Genomic DNA, 20,839 nt, shown 5'->3' on the forward strand with positions numbered 1-20,839 from the left:
GTGTGCTTCGGGTCATTTTCATGTTGGAAGACCCAGCCTCGACCCATCTTCAATGCTCTAACTGAGGGAAGGAGGTTGTTCCCCAAAATCTCGCAATACATTGCCCCGGTCCTCCTCTCCTTCATACAGTGCAGTCACCCTGTCCCATGTGCAGAAAAACAAAGCATGATGCTACCACCCCCATGCTTCACAGTAGGGATGGTGTTCTTGGGATGGTACTCATCATTCTTCTTCCTCCAAACATGTTTAGTGAAATCATGACCAAAAAGTTATATTTTGATGTCATCTGACCACATGACTTTCTCCTATGACTCCTCTGGATCATCCAAATGGTCATTGGCAAACTTAAGACGGGCCTGGACATGTGCTGGTTGAAGCAAGGGAACCTTCCGTGCCATGCATGATTTCAAACCATGACGTCTTAGTGTATTGCCAACAGTAACCTTGGAAACGGTGGTCCCAGCTCTTTTTTTAGGTCATTTACCAGCTCCTCCCGTGTAGTTCTGGGCGGATTTCTCAATTTTTTTAGGATCATTGAGACCCCACGAGGTGAGATCTTGCATGGAGCCCCAGTCCGAGGGAAATAGACAGTCATGTTTAGCTTCTTCCATTTTCTAATGATTGCTCCAACAGTGGACCTTTTTTCACCAAGCTGCTTGGCAATTTCGTCGTAGCCCTTTCAAGCCGTGTGGAGGTGTACAATTTTGTCTCTAGTGTCTTTGGACAGCTCTTTGGTCTTGGCCATGTTAGTAGTTGGATTCTTACTGATTGTATGGGGTGGACAGGTGTCTTTATGCTGCTAACGACCTCACACAGGTGCATCTAATTTAGGATAATAAATGGATTGGAGGTGGACATTTTAAAGGCAGACTAACATGTCTTTGAGGGTCAGAATTCTAGATGATAGACAGGTGTTCAAATACTTATTTACAGCTGTATTATACAAATAAATAGCAAAAAAATCATACATTGATTTCTGGATTTTTTTTGATTATGTCTCTCACAGTGGACATGCACCTACAATGACAATTTCAGACCCCTCCGTGATTTCTAAGTGGGAGAACTTGCAAAATAGCAGGGTGTTCAAATACTTATTTTCCTCACTGTATATGGCGAGGAATCTTTAAGTGTACAATGTGCATTCACTGCTTCACCTCACTGCTGATGCCACCACATATGGATCATTAGACAAATGCAGTGCTTTTTATTTTGAAAGCTACCTGCACCAGCTGAAAAAGATAGTTAGATCAGCAAACCATGTTCTAATCCAAGCAGCAAAACGGCTCCAAGAACGTTCACAGATTCCATTAGAAACAACCCAACATCCTGCTGTGAAGTTCTAGAGAACACTAACTCTGGAAGGCTCCTATGTAGAGTATTCTTGCACTTGACATCATACCTTCGCGAGCCATGTGATTCAAGGCTCTATGGAGCCTATGTATGTGGTCAATCAAAGATGGAGATTCTGGAAAAAACAAACTTACAAGGAAGAGCAATGATTCTTGAGGATGGGCATGGCCGCCGAGTTGTCCTTTCTCTTCTCCGTGATCTCGATTAACAAAGAGAAGAAAATATGTACATAGTATGTTTTACTCACATTGCTTTAATGTCATGACTGAAATTTCTTTACCCTTATTTCTAATGAGTGTTTTTCTGTCCATAATAGGTTAGTTTCTACGTAGTGGTTTTTATCGAGGAAAACTCAATTGCTGTGATGCCTGCATCATGGGTAGAGGAGGTGAATGGGGTAAGAGTACGCAAACAAACACACACAAGTTCCTTAAGAAATTTTATTATATTCGTAACTTTTTTTTGGTTCTTGCTACTGCTACTGGCCCAGTAGAAATGCAGATGACATGTCAAAGGCCTGTCACAGGCCAGATAAGGAGCTCTGGAAACGATATAAAATAAGAATACTCTCAGAGACTGGTGAGAAAACTGAATAAAAATAAATTAATATGGAGGGTACACTGCCTTTACATACATAAAAAGTGATTACCAAAATTATAAAACCTAAATTTACTGTGTCCTTAGACAACTACAAGAAAGCTAGAGAGCTAGCCAAAATATCTGTTGAAAATTCTAATGTGGAAAGTGAGGACGATGTGGAAAACATGCATAAGTTAGATACTGGACAGATAGTGAAGGTAAAGTGACTGTTTTTTCATTCATTATATTACTGTAAATAGTATTATCTTGTTATCAGCTAAAAAAGTTTGAAAACACTGTAATCAGAACAAACGGTGCTATATTAATATGTAAACAGAATGTTTATAAATTATTTTGTTTATGCATGATTGGTGAAAAACTAAAAATGTTAAATTATTGAGAAGAAGTGCATAATGAGTGTAAAATTTCAGGTTCCTTTCGAACACTAAATGTCATTTACACTTTCTGTGTTTTGCATCATCATTAAAATCTCAAATCATAAATAGGTTGGATGTTGTTAGAGAATTCTTCTGCAGAACTGTGAGCACAAAAAACAAGACACAGAGAAGCATCAAGCTTTTGAACTCATTTATTTCAGGGAAGACACGTCTTTATATAATGCACAGTAAGACAACTGTTACAACCAAATAAGGTATAGAAACTATATGGAAGAAACATCTTTATATAGTGCACACTAAGACACCTGCTACAACCCAACAAGGTATAGAAAACAGCATGTCAGACAAAGAATGTTTCTAGTTAAGAATAAATTCCCTTCCTCCACATTTAGGCAGCTGTCCGCTGTGAGCAAGAAAACCCCACATAGGTTACACTTAGTCATTCATTTATGTGGACTTATTAATCTATGGGAAAAATAATTATAACAATGAGCTTTTAAGTACAGAATGTTGCTGAGATGGAACAGCTAAAATGAGAGATACAAAAATTTCGTTTGTAATTTATTCAAAATATAGTGATTAAAATATTTATAATAAAAATATATATTGTAATAACATTTAGCAATATTTTTTCTTTATTTTCTATCAAATAAATGCTGCATTGATGGATGTTAGAGACAAGTCTTACTTATCCCAAAATTTTAAAGCATCAGTGTCTCACACACACACACTCACTGTTTTATCCTGAATTAAAAGGAGAAAATGAGATGCCACTAACGTACTTTTTACTTCAGTCCTGCATGTTAAAAATTTTAAGAAAGTCGAAGAGACAGTTTTTCCCAAAAAGATTAAGTAAAATTTATTATCAGATGTAAAAGCTTCTTTCCAGCTGGGGTTGTCTTCTCAACACACGAGTAAAACAAAACAACCCCAAGCCTCGTGTGTAACAGATATTTAAAACATATGTGACGTCGAGCTCTCTTCAGGCTCCTCCCCTGCCCTGGGGCAGGTGTCCTCTCCTCTGAAACCAATCACAGCAGGACACGTTAATCTGACTCCATTTCCAACAAACTGTTGGTTTTCTGTAAAACATGATTTGAAAACAGCCTGGCCTTGCAGCTGAATGTGATTAACGACAGGAACATTCTCACACTCACACTCACACTCACACTCACACACTCACACACTCTCACACTCTCACACACACACACCCCCAGAGACACACACACACACCCCCAGAGACCCACACACACCCCCACACACACCCCCACACACACCCCCACACACACCCCCACACACACCCCCACACACCCCCACACACACACCCCCACACACACCCCCACACACACCCACACACACCCACACACCCACACACACCCACACACCCACACACAGACCCACACACACACCCACACACCCACACACACCCACCCACACCCACACACACCCACACAAACCCACACCCACCCCCACCCACCCACAAAAGTAGTGTATTATAAGGACGTAAGTGATCTATAAGGACAAACGGTTTAACACAAACACACAAGTGAAAAAGTAGTGTATTATAAGGACATAAGTGATCTATAAGGACAAACGGTTTAACACAAACACAGAAGTGAAAAAGTAGTGTATTATAAGGACATAAGTGATCTATAAGGACAACCGGTTTAACACAAACATAAAGACATGTAAGACAACAAATGGTTCAACAAACTGAAGGCAACATCCTTAGGTCTGCTGAAACTGTTAACACAAGGCTTATCCCGGTACAGTGAGACACTTTGACTGGTGCAATTTAATAACATATATTAAAGTAATATTATATTAAAGTAATATTATATCAAAATAATGACCTTTATGAAAGTACTTTTACATGTTAGTAACTTCCAAACTGATTTTTCTTCTTGGAGTTTAAATCTATACTAAGCAGGATAATGGTACATCCAGCCAGTTGAAATCACAAAATACACTTCTCCAGGATGAAACAAGAGTCCTCTTGTTCTGTTTGCATCCTGATCACACTGACAAAATTGATTTTGTAATAACAACCAGCTGTCTGTACATTTGACCTCATATAGCAATGCAATAAAGCATACAACCTTTCATAGAGTGTATACAAGGACTTTGTTTTTCTATGATATGACTTTATCAAAATGCCATTTGTTACATATAGATATGAAAACATGAAACAGTACACCAAGTTTGGGAACGAGAAGCAAAGTTTAATGTGTGCTTTTTCAAAAATAAAATACAACACTCAAATGAATTGAGTTAAAGTAATATAAAATGTACCTTTGATAAACTAAATAATATATTAAAGATAAAAACATATTATCTTAATAGATAAACAGAAGTTTATAACCTTGATCACACATATAAAACAAAATAACCAAGACACATTAAGTATTTTGTGCCTGCCTCTTTCTTAGTGTCAAATAGAGGTCTTCTCGGGTCCAAAGATCTTTACCCGACCCGAAATGACCCGAATCACTTTTTACCCGAACCCGAGACAGACCCGATAACGTTTTTATTTTAAAGCCACGACCCGAGACAGACCCGATAACGTTAGACCCGAGTCCGACCCATCGTATATGTTTTTTAAACCCGATTAGACCTGAATGTAAACCGACGTGTATTAATGAAATTGATATGGCAATGAACACGTTGATCCTCTCGTTTTGCTCTGGCAAATTGCGCAAACTGAGGCTAAATGGGTTGTGCCAGTTTTAGCTGAATCAAATATAAATAAGTGACGACATGGCAACCACTCGCGCGAACATTCTGTCTCAACAATGTGTCCCAATCCGCGTAGTACTGAAATGTGCGCGTCTTTTAATATCTACTTCTGGTCGCCTGGTGGAAGTATGTTTTTCCTGAATACGATGGTAACTACATCGAGTGCAAACCCCTGCAGCGTTGGAAACTTCGGGATTTCAATTCTAAGGTGATTTCAGATCACCGCGACTTTCGGAAGATTTGCGTGGCTTTCAACCGATCGGCTGAGGGTTGGAGGAGAGTTGGTAACTACACGCACTGTTATTATACAGGATAGTTCGGGTCTTCCTCGGGTCAATTAAGCAAAACAATTTTTTACTTTATATTACCCGAGACCCGAAGACACTAATAATATACCCGACCCGTGTCCGAAGCTCCCGTGAATCTTTTAGACCCGAACCCGCTCGGGTCTCGGGCCGGACCTCGGGTTTTCGGATCTAAGTGGACCCGTGAAGACCTCTAGTGTCAAACCCCTATTCCTGACAAAATCTATTATGTTTTGTAAAGAGCGATTAGACAAAGCTGGGTGCTCAGAACTCTTGCACTGCTGGCAATCAATTTTAGTGGCAAGTTTTCCCTGTGTAATGTGGCTTTTAAAATGTCTCATCACTGCTGCGATTTCAGTCGGAGACCATGACTGTTTTTGTTTTCTTCTGGCATCCTTTTCAGCAGGATTTTCAAGAACGACTACAAAAAAGAAAAAAACAGATTCCTATAGTAAACACCATGATGTCTCGATCTCATCTCCTAAATCTCCCAATAGAATATAAGTTATCTTTATTCTAGCCTTGTTTGAATCATTGCTAGTCTCGACTGAAGTGTTAAGCGGCTGTTTTGGCCTACTTATTTGAATAACATTTATAAAGCCTTTAAATGAATAAGTAGATAAAAACTTCCTTCTTGACTTACCTGGAGATGGATCTTCTAAGGCAGTTTCAACATCTATGAAAGGAATAATACAATACTGTCAAGGTTTTGGTGTCACATGTTCATTTCTATACAAGCAAAAACTAGAGTTAACACCATGATGTCTCGATCTCATCTCCTTAATCTCCCAACTAGGTAAATAGTTATCTTCTGTTGACATTCCGTTTAAAATATAATTTTTTTATTCTCATGTAATATTCTAATTTATTAAACACTGAATTCTGAGTTTTCATTATCTGTAAGCCATAATAATCAAAACCATCATTCAAGAAATAACGGCTTGAAATATTTCACTCTATGTTTAAATGAACTTATCTAATATATGGGTTTCACTTTATGAAATGAGTGACATAAATATTGACCTTTATCATGATATTCTATTTTTTTAAGTGCATCTGTATATATATATATAAATAGTTTGGTTCCAAAATATAATGTCTCAGTTTTTAAACTTTTTCAAAAATCAAGTTTTTTAATTGAAGTTTGATTTATATTAATTGAAATGCGCTTTTTGTTTATTTTGACTGAAGCCTTAACTCAAAAAATACAGCTAACTAACACAATAAAAACATGTTAACATACATGAACATGAATTTTGAAAAGGTTTAAAAACAGAGTTATCTCATTTTGTAACAGAAAAATGGATCTTCACCCCAACCCCCACAACACGACATTAACAGTTAATATGAGAACACACAACACAACCCAAAGCCCAATCTGACTGTAGTAACAGAAACATGGATCTTCACCCCACCCCCACAACACGACATTAACAGTTAATATGAGAACACACAACACAACCCAAAGCCCAATCTGACTGTAGTAACAGAAACATGGATCTTCACCCCACCCCCACAACACGACATTAACAGTTAATATGAGGACACACAACACAACCCAAAGCCCAATCTGACTGTAGTAACAGAAACATGGATCTTCACCCCAACCCCACAACACGACATTAACAGTTAATATGAGAACACACAACACAACCCAAAGCCCAATCTGACTGTAGTAACAGAAACATGGATCTTCACCCCACCCCCACAACACAACATTAACAGTTAATATGAGAACACACAACCCAAAGCCCAATCTGACTGTAGTAACAGAAACATGGATCTTCACCCCACCCCCACAACACGACATTAACAGTTAATATGAGAACACACAACACAACCCAAAGCCCAATCTGACTGTAGTAACAGAAACCTGGATCTTCACCCCACCCCCACAACACGACATTAACAGTTAATATGAGAACACACAACACAACCCAAAGCCCAACTGACTGTAGTAACAGAAACATGGATCTTCACCCCAACCCCCACAACACGACATTAACAGTTAATATGAGGACACACAACACAACCCAAAGCCCAATCTGACTGTAGTAACAGAAACATGGATCTTCACCCCACCCCCACAACACGACATTAACAGTTAATATGAGAACACACAACACAACCCAAAGCCCAATCTGACTGTAGTAACAGAAACATGGATCTTCACCCCACCCCCACAACACGACATTAACAGTTAATATGAGGACACACAACACAACCCAAAGCCCAATCTGACTGTAGTAACAGAAACATGGATCTTCACCCCACCCCCACAACACGACATTAACAGTTAATATGAGAACACACAACACAACCCAAAGCCCAATCTGACTGTAGTAACAGAAACATGGATCTTCACCCCACCCCCACAACACGACATTAACAGTTAATATGAGAACACACAACACAACCCAAAGCCCAATCTGACTGTAGTAACAGAAACATGGATCTTCACCCCACCCCCACAACACGACATTAACAGTTAATATGAGAACACACAACACAACCCAAAGCCCAACTGACTGTAGTAACAGAAACATGGATCTTCACCCCACCCCCACAACACGACATTAACAGTTAATATGAGGACACACAACACAACCCAAAGCCCAATCTGACTGTAGTAACAGAAACATGGATCTTCACCCCACCCCCACAACACGACATTAACAGTTAATATGAGAACACACAACACAACCCAAAACCCAATCTGACTGTAGTAACAGAAACATGGATCTTCACCCCACCCCCACAACACGACATTAACAGTTAATATGAGAACACACAACACAACCCAAAGCCCAATCTGACTGTAGTAACAGAAACATGGATCTTCACCCCACCCCCACAACACGACATTAACAGTTAATATGAGAACACACAACACAACCCAAAGCCCAATCTGACTGTAGTAACAGAAACATGGATCTTCACCCCACCCCCACAACACGACATTAACAGTTAATATGAGAACACACAACACAACCCAAAGCCCAATCTGACTGTAGTAACAGAAACATGGATCTTCACCCCACCCCCACAACACGACATTAACAGTTAATATGAGGACACACAACACAACCCAAAGCCCAATCTGACTGTAGTAACAGAAACATGGATCTTCACCCCACCCCCACAACACGACATTAACAGTTAATATGAGAACACACAACACAACCCAAAGCCCAATCTGACTGTAGTAACAGAAACATGGATCTTCACCCCACCCCCACAACACGACATTAACAGTTAATATGAGAACACACAACACAACCCAAAGCCCAATCTGACTGTAGTAACAGAAACATGGATCTTCACCCCACCCCCACAACACGACATTAACAGTTAATATGAGAACACACAACACAACCCAAAGCCCAACTGACTGTAGTAACAGAAACATGGATCTTCACCCCACCCCCACAACACGACATTAACAGTTAATATGAGGACACACAACACAACCCAAAGCCCAATCTGACTGTAGTAACAGAAACATGGATCTTCACCCCACCCCCACAACACGACATTAACAGTTAATATGAGAACACACAACACAACCCAAAACCCAATCTGACTGTAGTAACAGAAACATGGATCTTCACCCCACCCCCACAACACGACATTAACAGTTAATATGAGAACACACAACACAACCCAAAGCCCAATCTGACTGTAGTAACAGAAACATGGATCTTCACCCCACCCCCACAACACGACATTAATTCAATTCAATTCAATTTTATTTATATAGCGCTTTTCACAATTTGCATTGTTCCAAAGCAGCTTTACAGGGGAAAAACGAAAAACCCAAGAAAGGGTAAAACACGCTACATGGTGTTTTATAAAAATCCAATTATTCTAGTAAATAATATCTATGTAAATCTGATTTATTTAGCATATTTGCATTAATTGAATGCTTGGCTGAAAAGATGCGTTTTTAATCTAGATTTAAATTGGGCGAGTGTGTCTGATCCTCGAATAATATCAGGAAGGCTATTCCAGAGTTTAGGTGCTACGTATGAGAAAGCTCGACCCCCTTTGGAGGATTTAGTTATTCTGGGTATTATCAAAAGTCCCGCGTTTTGAGATCTTAGAGAGCGTGATGGGTTGTAGTGTGATAGAAGCTCTGTTAGGTAGGTAGGGGCTAAACCCTTTAGGGCTTTATAAGTGATTAAAAGAACTTTAAAGTCAATACGATACTTAATGGGTAGCCAGTGAAGGGTTGATAAAATTGGGGTTATGTGATCATATTTTCTGGTCCTGGTTAGAACTCTGGCAGCTGCGTTCTGAACTAACTGTAGTTTGTTTATTGATGATGCAGGACAGCCACTGAGTAGCGCATTACAGTAGTCAAGTCTTGAGGTCATAAATGCATGAATAAGCTTCTCCGCGTCAGCAACACACAGAATATTTCGTAACTTGGACACATTTCTTAGGTGGAAGAAGGCTGTTTTTGTGACATTTGAGATGTGATTTTGAAATGACAGGTTGCTGTCTAATATAACGCCTAGATCTTTTACTGTATTTGCTGTAACAGTACATCCTTCAATTTGCAGTTTATAATCAGAAATATTTGGTTTGCGTGTCTTTGGTCCGATAAGTAATATTTCTGTTTTATTAGAATTTAAAAGAAGGAAATTACAGGTCATCCAATGTTTTATATCTACAATGCACTCTGCCAATTTGGATAGCTTGGAGGAATCATCTGGTCTTGATGAGATATATAGCTGAGTATCATCTGCATAGCAATGGAAGCTAATTCCATGTTTTTTAATAATGTTTCCGAGGGGCAGCATGTATATGGAGAACAGAACGGGTCCCAGAACCGATCCCTGAGGTAATCCATAATTTACTTGCGTTAGATTTGATGATTCCCCATTTAAATGGACAAATTGATGTCTGTCTGACAAGTAAGATCTAAACCATTGTAGTGCCTGTCCCTCAATACCAGTAAAATTGTTTAAGCGATCTAGAAGTATGTTATGGTCTACGGTATCGAACGCAGCACTAAGGTCAAGCAGGACCAGGAGTGAGATGTTACCTTTATCTGATGCTATAAGCAGGTCGTTTGTAATTTTAACGAGCGCAGTTTCAGTGCTATTATGCGATCTGAAGCCTGACTGAAATTTTTCGTGCATGTCGTTATTTTGTAAGAAAGAGCACAACTGAGTGCACACTACTTTTTCTAGTATTTTAGACAGGTATGGAAGATTTGAAATCGGTCTATAGTTTCCTAGTTCATTTGGATCTAAGTTTGGTTTCTTGATAAGAGGCTTAATGACGGCCATTTTAAAGGGTCCTGGGACATGGCCTAGATTAATTGACGAGTTGATAATGTTATAAATGGGCTCAATTGCAACAGGTAGTAACTCTTTTAATAATTTAGTTGGTATGGGGTCTAGTAAGCAAGTTGTAGGTTTAGAAGTTGCAATAAGTTTAATTAAATCCTCCTGTTTTATAGATGAAAAACGCTGGAGCCTTTGTTTTGGAGCGATGGTTGGTGCTAATTCATAGGACAGATTTGGAGGTTGAGTATTAACAATTTTGTAGCGAATGTTTTCGATTTTCTCTGTAAAAAATTTCATGAATTCATTGCTACCGAGGTGCGGCGGAATAGCCAGGTCAGGTGGTGTCTGTTTATTTGTTAATTTAGCGACTGTGCTAAATAAAAACCTTGGATTGTTTTTGTTGGTTTCTATGAGGTTACGAAGGTGCTCAGCCTTTGCTGTTTTTAGTGCCTTTTTATAACAATTTGCACTCTCTTTCCACGCCATTTTAAAGACTTCTAATTGAGATTTTATCCATTTGCGCTCTAGTTTGCGAGTTTCTCTTTTAAGGGCCCGAGTGGTGCTATTGTACCATGGTGCAATATTTTTCTCATTAATCTTTTTTGACTTCGTAGGTGCAACAGCTTCTAATGTATTAGAGAAAATAGTGCCCAATTTCCTGGTCATGACATCGAGCGATTCGTTATTTATTGGTATGGTTATTAAAGGAGTCAGATCTGGCAAGATCTTTGTGAAACTATCTTTAGTAGCGGAGGTGATTGTTCTACCCTGTCGATAACGAGTTAAAGGGCTGATTCCAGACGTGCACAAAGTAACCGTTATAAGATAGTGATCGGTGACATCTTCGCTTTGAGGCGTAATATCTATATTGGTTAGATCGGCTCCGTGAGATATAATCAGGTCTAGTGTATGATTAAATCGATGAGTGGGTCCTTTAATGTGTTGTATTACCCCAAAAGATTGTAGTAGTTCTGTAAACGCCAGTGCTAATGCATCGTTAGTGCTATCTACGTGGATATTAAAATCTCCGACAATTAGTATTTTATCAACGTTAACCAATATATCCGATAGTAAGTCCGCGAACTCTTTCAGAAATTCAGTATAGGGACCAGGTGGTCTATACACCGTAGCCAATGCAAAAGAAAGCAATGGTTTTTTACTTTTGTTAGGAATAATTATGTTCAACGCAAGCACTTCAAATGATTTAAATTTATGCTCTGTTCTCTGAGTTACATTAAGAAAGTTTCTAAATATTGTAGCTACGCCGCCACCCCGACCAACCGGACGTGGCTCATGCATATAACAGTAGCTTGGTGGGGTACACTCATTTAGACCGAAATAATCATTTGGTTTAAGCCAGGTCTCGGTAAGACAGAGTATATCAAAACTGTTGTCCGTGATCATTTCATTTACAATAACTGCCTTTGAATTTAGTGATCTAATATTAAGTAGGCCGAACTTTATAAATTGGTTTTGGTTGTTTATTACATTGTCTTCAGGTTTAATCACGATCAGATTTTTTCTATGACTTTTGCAAAAATTTTTACTTGGTAGTATTATTCGGGGGACACATATAGTCTCTATATATTTTGAAACAGTAACATTTATAGCAGTTGATGCGCACATTCTATGGTTAAGGTTTTGACTTACCTGAGGGAGACTTACCTGAGGGAGACACAGTCAACAGGTGCGTAGCGCCTTCGAGATGTTGTCGGAAAGGAGAGCCGCGCCGATGCTGCTGGGGTGCAGGCCGTCGGGGCGGAAGAGCCTAGGTCGCTCCCAGAACAGATCAAAATTATTTACAAAGAGCAGCTTCTGTTCAATACACCATGACATCAACCATTGATTAAGTGAAAAAAGTCTACTGAACTTATCATTCCCTCGTCGGTAGGTAGGCAGCGGTCCTGATACGATAATCCTCGCTGCTGGCGATGCGTTGCGTACCGTCTCGATCAGACTCCTGAAATCTCTCTTCAGGATCTCCGACTGCCGCTTCCTGACGTCGTTCACTCCCGCGTGCAGCACGACAGCTTCGACGTTAGCGTTGTCCTTCAGGATCGCAGGTACCTGCGCAGACACATCAAGAACACGAGCGCCGGGAAAACAGTGAGTGCGCACCTTACCTTTAGTAGATGTAGCGCGTATGTTCCGGACGATCGAGTCTCCGATGATCACAGCGTTGCATTCGGTCTAGCAGAGGGCGGCAAAGCGGTTCCTGGTCGGGATCTCGAAGACTGGTGGCGGCAGCTGAGTCATCTCACCGGTCCTGGCTTGCGCCTTTCGCCGATGGTGTGCCGGTGCAGGAGTGAAGTTCATTTGGGCTGATCGTGTTCTCGTAGCCTGGGCTCTGTGCAGAGAAACACGCGGAGTAGAAGTGGAAGAAGTATTATAATCGCGATGAAAATTTACCGCGGATTTGCGAGCTTCAGCACGGGATGTTTCCAGCGTCGTTATACGTTCTCGCAGCCGTGTCTGCTTCTCAAGTAAATCCTGGATCTGCTTCTCCACAGCATCCAATTCCGACCGTAGCGCGAGCGTTTCCTCATCTGCACTCAAAGGTACAAACACGTCTGAAGCATTAGCATTAGCCATTAGTGATGTAATAGTGACAACAGCGAGTTAAGCAGTATGCAGGCTGGTAATGCTAATAGCCTAAGGGCTAACACAGAGTGATCCGATAGAAATAAGTTATCAGTACGTTTAACAACGATTTTGTTTATGCTATACTTAAGGATAGGTTTCACTCTCGCTCAATAACAATTTAAGACAGAATTCTTCAAGATGTAACAAGAATAATTAGATTTGGTAGAGCTCCCGCTCAAACCACGCGCTCTCAGTAAACTCTCAGCAAACAGCAAACAGGAAATGACGTCAGCCAGTTAATATTAACAGTTAATATGAGAACACACAACACAACCCAAAGCCCAACTGACTGTAGTAACAGAAACATGGATCTTCACCCCACCCCCACAACACGACATGAACAGTTAATATGAGAACACACAACACAACCCAAAGCCCAATCTGACTGTAGTAACAGAAACATGGATCTTCACCCCACCCCCACAACACGACATTAACAGTTAATATGAGGACACACAACACAACCCAAAGCCCAATCTGACTGTAGTAACAGAAACATGGATCTTCACCCCAACCCCCACAACACGGCATTAACAGTTAATATGAGGACACACAACACAACCCAAAGCCCAATCTGACTGTAGTAACAGAAACATGGATCTTCACCCCACCCCCACAACACGACATTAACAGTTAATATGAGGACACACAACACAACCCAAAGCCCAATCTGACTGTAGTAACAGAAACATGGATCTTCACCCCACCCCCACAACACGACATTAACAGTTAATATGAGGACACACAACACAACCCAAAGCCCAATCTGACTGTAGTAACAGAAACATGGATCTTCACCCCACCCCCACAACACGACATTAACAGTTAATATGAGGACACACAACACAACCCAAAGCCCAATCTGACTGTAGTAACAGAAACATGGATCTTCACCCCACCCCCACAACACGGCATTAACAGTTAATATGAGAACACACAACACAACCCAAAGCCCAATCTGACTGTAGTAACAGAAACATGGATCTTCACCCCACCCCCACAACACGACATCAACAGTTAATATGAGAACACACAACACAACCCAAAGCCCAATCTGACTGTAGTAACAGAAACATGGATCTTCACCCCACCCCCACAACACGACATTAACAGTTAATATGAGAACACACAACACAACCCAAAGCCCAATCTGACTGTAGTAACAGAAACATGGATCTTCACCCCACCCCCACAACACGACATTAACAGTTAATATGAGAACACACAACACAACCCAAAGCCCAATCTGACTGTAGTAACAGAAACATGGATCTTCACCCCAACCCCACAACACGACATTAACAGTTAATATGAGAACACACAACACAACCCAAAGCCCAATCTGACTGTAGTAACAGAAACATGGATCTTCACCCCACCCCCACAACACGACATTAACAGTTAATATGAGAACACACAACACAACCCAAAGCCCAACTGACTGTAGTAACAGAAACATGGATCTTCACCCCAACCCCCACAACACGACATTAACAGTTAATATGAGGACACACAAACCAACCCATATGAAATCATCATCATTAGCATTCATTCACTTCACAAAAACTTACCGTCAGTGTTTTACTCTCATCTCCACAGACGAGTGAGGCAGGTTCAACGGTCTCTGAAGTTACCTGTGTAGTATTAGCATGTAAATTTCTCTACATAATTGAAGCTTTGTTTGAATAATTAGCAAAATAAAATGTAAGAAATATGTATCTGTTAAAATGATCTATAAATACTTGGTGTCTCCATGGCCATTCAGAATCCCCATAGTTATAACGTATTTCCTCCCCACGACTAATGTCCTTAATAGCAAATACACACAGATGGGGCTTTTTGTCCACGGTTATTATTTTCATTTTGCTGTTGGGGTTCAGGTGGTCATCATTAACAAGACGCCCTAAAGAGTCATCTTCTTTGGCAGCATCAACCCTGAAACAGCAAAAACATAATGCTACTGTACCTTTTGGGTGTAATAAAGCAATAACCCTGTGAGGCAGTGGGTTACAGTGCATTTTATAACAGCTAAGGGTGTTTGCGGCACGATGCAGAGTCATTAAACCCTGTAGCTGTTATAAAATGCACTTGTATCCCACTTTCTTCATGGGGCTGACTGCCTTTATAAAACTGTTGTTTCATATGCGTAGCAAGGTTTCATAAAATAAAGCAAATTAAGTGGGCTTAAGAAGGGCTTCGAACTCGGCTCAACCAATCAGGACCAGAACTTCATAGTAACACAATAAGTCACATAGAAGTCACTAGTTTCTGATTGACTGATCGTTCATATGCAATATTTACATTATAAATGGAATAAAGCCATATACATACCATAATTGTTTTCCATTAAAATGGAACTCAAATAAAAACACTTAAAGTTGAAGTCTTCTTTCCTTTTCTTCTTTATTTATGACCTCCCCTCGATATTCAACATGAAAATCACCTTTATTGAATTTAGAAGAGGTAAACACTCCCCGACCTAACGGAGAATTAGTCTGATTAGCGAAAAGATCCAAAAAAGGTGTTGGAGATCCCTGACTTAAACATAGGTCTCAGTTACTTACCTTTGAATGAATTGATGTATTTTGCAACAAATCCACCCTAATCTTTACAGATTGATGCATAAAAGACGGCCTCGTCTTTTTTTTAGCTCTCTTGGGCCTTATTCCTGACATTTTCTGCAAAGGTCCAGAAAAAAACCCAGCAAATCATTTTTTTGTGATTTACTGTTTTCTATATAAATCATCCTACGTAATGTATTAAACATTCTGTTAAAACAGGTCCTTTATATCTTCAATACTGAGTAATACTGAACTTAATGATTTGACCGACATTGTTACGTATGATTATTAAGCTGAAATATCTGCAGAAACCTTAAGAAACATTATTCATAACTCATAGAGATCTATAATGTGGTCTAAGTAAAATGACAACATTTCAGTTACAGTTACAAAATCTTTTGCCTTTCTACAATGTTGCATTAAGAATTGTTACAGTTGTATGCAGATTAGATTAATCTTCATGTCAATAACAGGTAAAGCAGTGACGCACTATTACCACATTTTGCTAAATAATGTAATCTCAAACCAACAATAACGTGATGAGTTACTTAATAGGCCAGAAGTACATTTTTTCACGCGAAATACTCTAGCACACCACAACTGTTTAATTATTATGTATCTTTTCCCGACTTGTAGGAATAAAGCTGCCGATTAAACTGTTTATTAATTATTTTTATTCATAAATAAACTGTTACATTTTAATTCATCAAGCTTTATCAGAGCTCCTATAAACAGTTAATCAAGTAAGCTTCGGTGTTACACCGAAGCTTACTTGATTAACTGTTGATACTCTTTGATTTTACAATCGTCTTATTAACAATAGTAGTTTAAAATGTCCACATAAAAAGTAGCGCTTATCTTTAGTCTTACCTTGTCGGCGATGAGTGATAAGCGTGTATTCCTCGAGACATCCACAGCAGGAACGGCTTGGGTCACACGCACAGTGTTTTTTATTTATAATTTGGTGAATGTAGCAAATAATGGCTATTACTTTGTATTTAAAACTTTATCTTTTTCAATTATCTTTGTCAACGCGATGATTTGACAAATCACGAAATTATGAGGACATCTGGCGGTAAACCAATCAGAAGCCGCGATTTCATACACATGCATTAATAATTAATGAGGTGGCGCGGTACCGAGTCCGGCCTACAGGGGCGCATGTCCGATACACACGTCAAACACAAATTCAGGTCAATGTGAATTATAAAGACATTTGGGGAAACTTTGGATTTAAGCTCCCCCTAGCTGTAGGATCACTTCTACATTGCCCGAATTATGAGGACACCGGCCATGTCCTCATAATACAAAATGTCCTCATAATGTGGCGTGTATTCATATGAAATGTCCTGCTAAATCACAAATACCAACACACACACACACACACACACACACACACACACACACACACACACACACACACACACACACACACACACACACACACACACACACACACACACACACACACACCCACCCCCACACAGACCCACACCCACAGAGACCCACACCCACACAGACCCACACCCACACAGACCCACACCCACACAGACCCACACCGACCCACACACACACAACTACAGACCAACACACACCCACAGACCCACACCCACCGACAAACACACACCCCCACCCCTCCAAACACACACCCCCACCCCTCTACACACACACCCACACCCCCCCACACACACACACACACACAGCTCCTGCATTCCTCACAGCTCTTGTTTCACACTCCTGAAAACTAGTTTTCAAGATTAAAAACAAGCACAGCATAAGCATACTCATAAAACAACAGTAAATATAAACTTGTAATGCATACAACATCGTAAACCCATCAATCCCTCTCTTGACCTCGAAAGAGGTCACATTTCTTGGTCCTCCGTGTTGTTATTATAGCTAGATAACAATGGCATATTGAATGGTTGGGGGCCTTCCTTTTTCTCTATTGCTGCTATTACTAGGAGATTACACGGTGATCTAAGGCAAGGAATGCAACAACAACCACACGTAATCAAAATTGCTACAAATACCCCTATGGACATCACAATAGACATTACTATTGCTTTCCATCTTCCCAATGTTTTGTCTAGCCAATCTGCAATTGGATTATTTACTCCTGAATGTTCCTTCATTTCGATAGACAAAGTTTTCAACCCTTCCAATGCCCTAGTCACTGATCCGTCTGGGGCCGTACTATTAGGGATGTAAGTACAACAAAGATCACCAAACATAACGCATACTCCTCCCTTCTCTGCCAGCAGCATGTCCAGAGCCATACGGTTCTGTATAGCCATCAGTGAAGTTGGTGCTAGTTGCTCCACTAAACCATCTACTGCATCCCTTGTCATATTTACTAATCTCATCACATTATAATGCACATAATTTATCCTATCTACATTCTTGTTTGGGGTGACTGGAAAAAGAGCAGCTATTATTGGTATATTCTCAAAACATGCTGCCACTTGGTTTGCTAGTTTGTATTCATCTGGTACTCCTCTTGGGATTCCTATCGCGTCGATATACGTGGGACTATTCAATGACAAATCTACACTTGATCCTATTGCTCTCTTTGTAATGATGTGTCTCCTACGTCGTCTTGTCAATATTGCTGAATTCATGGTTTCCGTTCTGACTGCTCTGTCACCTATCAGAGTTATTGGGGCTCCCAGTCTTACCAAAGCACACACTCCCTTTGCCTTCTCAGGTATCCTAGTAAACAATCTTCGATCTCCACAATAATAATACAAACCTGCCCTAGCCCACGTACCTATTTTAGTTCCATTATCTATTATTATCTGATCACACCACTCCTTGTTTATCTCCCCCAGGTTGCTGGTTGGTGATTGACGTTTAATATCATAAGTATAATTTGCTTTCTTTGGTGTAAATGGACCTGCCCTTGAAAGGTTGGTTATTGGTGGGAATATTGCTGCTAGTGTGGTACAATCTTTTGGACTGGCCATCCGTGTCAGTGCCAGCATACACTCATAACCCCATGTATCGTTTTGGTACAACGGGGCTGGTTCAATATATAAATGGGGTCTTGCATTAGCACATGCTACACAATCATCTAAGCTCTGTTCTCTGGCTGTGGTAATTATCCATTCCAACCACAAATTATTCTCCCCATGTCCTGTGGCACTTTCTATCATATCTTCTGGTTTTAACATTTACATTTTACATTTAGTCATTTAGCAGACGCTTTTATCCAAAGCGACTTACAGATGAGGAAACATTGGAAGCAATTATAACAACATAGGCAACAAAATACATAAGTGCATCAAACTAGTCCAATAAAGCCTAGCACAGTATAAAAAGCTAAGAATAGCGAGGTTAGTAATTTTTTTTTTTTATAAAGAAGGAAAGGGAAGGGAACATGGTGTAATCTATTCCTACTACTCCATTCTTTTGTTCTACCGATAATGGCTCAGCTACGGTCTTATTTCTTTCCTCCTCAGGTGAACTGTCTACAACAAATTTTATTACTGCTTTTCTATCCGTTCCTTGCATGTTCACCCCCATTATAAGGAAAAATTCCCCTGTATAATTGGTTGATCCCGTTTTGGTGGATATTGAAAGGGTGAGTGGATTTTGGCTTGCACTGTAATCTCTTTGCGTTTTGAAATCAAATTTTGCCGAGGTACGGGTCCAAATGCTGGGTTCTTCCGGGGTCCAACCACCGGTATATGCTATTACTTTATTCCATGCCGGACACCATTCACCCCTATGGGTTTGCCTAGACTGGTGCGCCTTACAAACACTGTCCATATTCCAGTCCATGCATACATATGCCCCCTCCATGAGCTATTTTCCCCCCACAATTTATGACAGCGCATAGGTCGAAAGTAAATGATGTGGTCTTACCCCAAACATAGTTAATTACGAGTTGTTCACATGGTAACCTCGTATCGGCTATGGCTCTTTTGTGTCTCGGTTTCTATGTGGTGTTGTTGCTTTCCTGACCCTCAGTTAGGCTAAAAATTATTCCTACTATAACTCCTGAAATTATTAATAGGATCCCCAACAGCTTACAGTTTTCCCACAGCTTCATCTTGTTACCCTCTCTTGGACTTTAAAGGAACAATAAACACAATCTTGAGAATTAAAAAGGTTAAACACACAGTATACTTAATGAGAATATGCGATTAAGGAAAAATATATGGTTAAAATCACACAAAATGTACTTAATTGTAAGACCTAAATGGTTCTACGATAATGAATATGACAATATGAAAATCACAATAGCAATAATGAATATGAAAAATATAAAAAATATGAAAAATCACAATAGAAATAATGTATATTGACTGTAAAGAATAAATGGTAATACGTATTTCCACATCCGTGAATATTTCACTCAAAATCCGTTGCACTTTCTCAAAATCCAATTTGTCCAGACCACACCCCAGCCGGGGTGTTGAAATACTCTTTACGTTATTTTCCACACACCAATCTCTCATGCATCTTATGCTTTTGGTGAAATTGTCATAGGTTGGCCTCTCGTTATAACATTCTTTAGTTATTAAGTGGAAAATGATTCTACCGTCCTTCTCTTTGGTCACAGCACATTCACCTGGTTGCCTGTTCTGTGCAATCACCTTTTCAGTACCATATCTGTGTATGGACTTGTGAACAAGTCACCTGTCTTGTGGACAATTTCCAATTGTTGTTGTACTGGTGGTGTTGTGATTTCACCTGTGGCTTCTTCAGCCTCTGGTTCTCCACCCGCACTTTCCCTATCTTGGACCTGACTCCTCAGGTCCACCCGTGGCTCACAGGCTACACATGAGGTCAAATGAAACCAAGTGTCACCCTTGCCCTGTAATTGAACACAGTGTGATGTCCTCGCTGTCACCCTATAGGGTTTCGACCACCTTGGCTCGTTCCACTTTCTCCTGAACGTCCTCAGCCTCACCCACTGTACCGTCATTGGAGGGGGGGTCTGCTGCTCAAGATGGATTGACCTG

The sequence above is a fragment of the Barbatula barbatula genome, assembly GCF_947034865.1.
Source record: "Barbatula barbatula genome assembly, chromosome: 11".
NCBI classification, from domain to species: domain Eukaryota; kingdom Metazoa; phylum Chordata; class Actinopteri; order Cypriniformes; family Nemacheilidae; genus Barbatula; species Barbatula barbatula.